The sequence below is a fragment of the Ictalurus furcatus genome, chromosome 29, assembly GCF_023375685.1.
Source record: "Ictalurus furcatus strain D&B chromosome 29, Billie_1.0, whole genome shotgun sequence".
In the NCBI taxonomy this organism is placed as follows: Eukaryota; Metazoa; Chordata; class Actinopteri; order Siluriformes; family Ictaluridae; genus Ictalurus; species Ictalurus furcatus.
Genome location: NC_071283.1, coordinates 13,777,127 through 13,782,126, shown reverse-complemented (window position 1 = coordinate 13,782,126; position 5,000 = coordinate 13,777,127). Strand labels below are relative to the sequence as shown.

At 42.6% G+C, this 5,000-nt stretch overlaps 1 protein-coding gene across 1 annotated transcript in view; it reads left to right on the top strand.

The window, feature by feature from the left end:
- Positions 1 to 5,000, top strand: part of slit2 (slit homolog 2 (Drosophila)) — an 84,112-nt gene that overhangs the window by 41,152 nt on the left and 37,960 nt on the right.

The following is a 5,000-nucleotide window of genomic DNA, read 5'->3' as shown; positions in this document are numbered from 1 at the left end:
TGTGAGTGTGTGAAAGACAACACTGAGACCTCGACTGTGTTTGAACAGGAATATTTCACTTTGACTCTCTCTCTCACTCCCTCAGTCTCTCTCTCTCTCTCTCTCTCTCTCACACACACACACACACACACACACACACACACACACACACACTGTGGAATTTTGGCGAATAGAAACTTAAAACATCTTGAACTGATCGTGTGTGAGGGATGAAGGAGAAACAGAGTCACCGTTTGCTTTTCATCTTGCAGAGAGAGAGAGAGAGAGAGTGTGTGTGTGTGTGTGTGTGTGTGTGTGTGTGTGTGTGTGTGTGTGTGTGTGTGTGTGGCTGTCTCACAGAGGTCTGTGGGAAAGTTTGTGGTGTCTGGCTACACAAACACACGCCCAAAATACAGAAACATTTACGGCTAAACAAAACAAACTTATGAGTGTGTGTGTGTGTGTGTGTGTGTGTGTGTGTGTGTGTGTGAGAGAGATGTCGTTAATCCATGGCCGCACTGCCAGGCTTACGCAGCGAGTGCTGAATGCTTCTGCTTCATAAACACCTTACTAATGAGGCTCTCGGGGGAGAGAACACATGCGCGCGCACACACACACACACACACACACTCACACACACTCACACACACACACACCACCTGCTCTTTCGTGTGTGTGTGTGTGTGAGTGTGAGTAAATGACATTTCCAGAGCTGACAGGTGGTCTCCCAAACACCACTGGATATCGAAGTCGCGTTTCTGTGTGTGTGTGTGTGTGTGTGTGTGTGTGTGTGTGTGTGTGTGTGAGAGAGAGAGAGAGAGAGAGAGAGACATTATACACATCCTCTCTGCCAAGTAAGACAACTGGCTGAAGAATGGACAGACTGAATAAGTGAAGGAAAAGAAACCACACACACACACACACACACACACACACACACACACACACACACACACACACACACACGTTGGTATCTCCATGAGGTAATCCCATTGACTCGTGTGTTCCTGTAGCTAGCATTAAGGTTTAACGTTGCCTGTTGTTGCCTGGGGTCTGGCAGTCAAGTCAGTTGATTGTTGCCATGGTAACGAACTCTGACTGGACTGACATCGTGTGAAACTTTCACACGGCTAGTTTCAGTTAGCGAATTCAGTTGAACACGAGGTGATTCAGTACAAGTTCTTCACACAGCTGTCGTGTCGGCATTCTCGTGCTAGCTGGCTGGTCGGGCTGAGCGGTTAGCAGAAGCTGCTTTAGCTTCGTCTAGCTCCACACAGTGTGCGAGAGGACTGAGGAACAGAAGCTTTAAAGCACTTTGTGTCAGGATGGGAAACGTGGGAAATATTCTGATTAGCGTCTTCTCTTTGATTAGCTAGCGTACTGATCGCAGTGCTGTAGCTCATTTACTCGCAAGGTAACAGGTGTTAGCTAGCTTTACCGAACAGCCCTCGGTCTAATTTTAACAAGAGAAGCATTTTCTATTCCTCCTTCTCCTTCTCCATCTTCTGCTTCTTCTTCCTTTCCTGTTCTTCCATCTTCTCCTCCTTCTCCAACAACTTCTCCTCCTCCACCTCCTTCTCCATCTTCTCCTCCTTCTCCAACTTCTTCTTCTCCTCCACCTCCTTCTCCATCTTCTCCTCCTTCTCCAACTTCTTCTCTTCCTCCACCTCCTTCTCCATCTTCTCCTCCTTCTCCAACTTCTTCTCCTCCACCTCCTTCTCCATCTTCTCCTCCTTCTCCAACTTCTTCTCCTCCTCCACCTCCTTCTCCATCTTCTCCTCCTTCTCCAACTTCTTCTCCTCCTTCTCCAACTTCTTCTTCTCCTCCACCTCCTTCTCCATCTTCTCCTCCTTCTCCAACTTCTTCTCCTCCTTCTCCAACTTCTTCTCCTCCACCTCCTTCTCCATCTTCTCCTCCTTCTCCAACTTCTTCTCCTCCTCCACCTCCTTCTCCATCTTCTCCTCCTTCTCCAACTTCTTCTCCTCCTTCTCCAACTTCTTCTTCTCCTCCACCTCCTTCTCCATCTTCTCCTCCTTCTCCAACTTCTTCTTCTTCTCCATCTTCTGCTTCTTCTTCTCCATCTTCTTCTTCTTCTTCTCCAACTTCTTCTCCTCCTTCTCCAACTTCTTCTTCTTCTCCATCTTCTTCTTCTTCTTCTTCTCCAACTTCTTCTTCTTCTTCTTCTCCAACTTCTTCTTCTTCTTCTGCTCCTCCTTCTCCATCTTCTTCTCCTCCACCTCCTTCTCCAACTTCTTCTTCTTCTCCTCCTCCTTCTCCATCTTCTTCTCCTCCTCCTCCTTCTCCAACTTCAACTTCTTCTCCTCCTCTTCCATCTTCTTCTTCTCCTCCTCCATCTTCTCCTCCTCCTCCATCTTCTTCTTCTCCTCCATCTTCTTCTTCTCCTCCATCTTCTTCTTCTTCTTCATCTTCTTCTTCTTCTTCTTTTGCGTGTCTACCTTTTCCTCTTCCCTCTGTTCAGCTATTTTTAAAGCCATGCCTTATTTATTACCCTGTACATATAGTACCCTATTTTTGGGGTCTGCCGTTTTGTAGCGGTGTCTGTAGAATATAAGGGAGAAAATCCAGTGCGTTGCTTTAATCCGTGCGATGTACTTTCTGAATGTACCTGGAGGAAATACCCATAATGCACTGCACTGTTTGGAACACAGCATGCTGATATGGTAATGTCCCTTCAGAATAATTAGGCTCATTGTTAAGTGTGTTCATTGCTGTAGTGGGAATGTGTCTGTAGTTGGGTTTCTAGTCAGCTCGCTTTCTTTATCACTTTATATCTTAGGAATACATCACTTCAGGACCTTCTGTTACAGGAACATAATTCTTCTTCTCCTCCATCATCATCTTTGTCTTCTTCTTCTTTTCCTGTTCTTCTGTCTTCTTCTTCTTCTATCTTCTTCTTCTACTCCATCATCTTCTTCTTCTTCTTCTTCTTCTATCTTCTTCTTCTACTCCATCATCTTCTTCTTCTTCTTCTTCTTCTACCCCATCATCTTCTTCTTCTTCTTCTTCTTCTTCTTCTACTCCATCTTCTTCTTCTTCTTCTACTCCACCATCATCATCATCATCATCATCTTCTTCTTCTTCTTCTTCTACTCCATCTTCTTCTTCTACTCCATCATCATCTTCTTCTTCTTCTTCTTCTTCTTCTTCTATCTTCTTCTACTCCATCATCATCATCTTCTTCTTCTTCTTCTACTCCATCTTCTTCTTCTTCTTCTTCTTTTATCTTCTTCTATCTTCTTCTACTCCATCTTCTTCTTCTTCTTCTTCTTCTTCTTCTTCTTCTACTCCATCTTCTTCTTCTTCTTCTACTCCACCATCATCATCATCATCATCATCTTTTTCTTCTTCTTCTACTCCATCTTCTTCTTCTTCTTCTACTCCACCACCATCATCATCATCATCATCTTCTTCTTCTTCTTCTACTCCATCTTCTTCTTCTACTCCATCTTCTTCTTCTTCTTTTATCTTCTTCTATCTTCTTCTACTCCATCATCTTCTTCTTCTTCTTCTTCTTCTTCTACTCCACCATCATCATCATCATCATCATCTTCTTCTTCTTCTTCTACTCCATCTTCTTCTTCTACTCCATCTTCTTCTTCTTCTTCTACTCCACCATCATCATCATCATCATCATCTTCTTCTTCTTCTTCTACTCCATCTTCTTCTTCTACTCCATCTTCTTCTTCTTCTTCTTCTTTTATCTTCTTCTATCTTCTTCTACTTCTTCTTCTTCTTCTTTTATCTTCTTCTATCTTCTTCTACTCCATCTTCTTCTTCTTCTTCTTCTTCTTCTTCTTCTACTCCATCTTCTTCTTCTTCTTCTACTCCACCACCATCATCATCATCATCATCATCTTCTTCTTCTTCTTCTACTCCATCTTCTTCTTCTACTCCATCTTCTTCTTCTTCTTCTACTCCACCATCATCATCATCATCATCATCTTCTTCTTCTTCTTCTACTCCATCTTCTTCTTCTACTCCATCTTCTTCTTCTTCTTCTTCTTTTATCTTCTTCTATCTTCTTCTACTTCTTCTTCTTCTTCTTTTATCTTCTTCTATCTTCTTCTACTCCATCTTCTTCTTCTTCTTCTTCTTCTTCTTCTACTCCATCTTCTTCTTCTTCTTCTACTCCACCACCATCATCATCATCATCATCATCTTCTTCTTCTTCTTCTACTCCATCTTCTTCTTCTACTCCATCATCATCTTCTTCTTCTTCTTCTTCTATCTTCTTCTTCTACTCCCTCATCATCATCATCATCATCATCTTCTTCTTCTTCTTCTACTCCGTAATCTTCTTCTTCTACTCCATTTTCTCCTCCTCCTCCTCCTCCATCTTCTTCTTCTCATCATGTTGGGTTTCTAGTCAGCTCTCTTTCTTTATTACTTTATATCTAAGGAATAAATCACTTCAGGACGTTCTGTTACAGGAACATAATTCTTCTCCCATTATAGGAAAAGAATCGTTGTAGGAGGTGGTGTGATGCAGCCTGACGCAAAGTTGATTATTTTCCTATAACAGCACGTCCCAAAGATATTTATTGCTCTTATGGAACTGTACTTTGCCAGTGATTTTGTTTTAAATATATTAAGATACAAGATGAACAACATGTTTTTTATCCATTTATAGTTACATTTAATGCTGTGGAACCTCTGCAAGTCATGTTAGTTCCGGGTATCACTTACGTTATAGCAGTTTCCTGCCCAGAACTTCTTCTTCTTCTCTCTCTCTCTGTGTAATGTAGTGTATGAAATCGTGTGTGTGCGTGTGCTCGCGTGTAATAACGTAAGTGTTATCTGCCCCCTAGTGGACAGAAGGACAGTGATTCGTCTCAGCAGCACAGACTCACTCATTCATGCACTGGAGCATGTGAGAGGAAAGTTCAGAGAGAGACAGAAAGAGAGAGACAGACAGGTCTTTATAGAGTACGGAGAGAGAGACAGACAGGGAACGAGACAGACACAGTCAGCGTGAGACAGAAATAAAGAGAGACAAACAG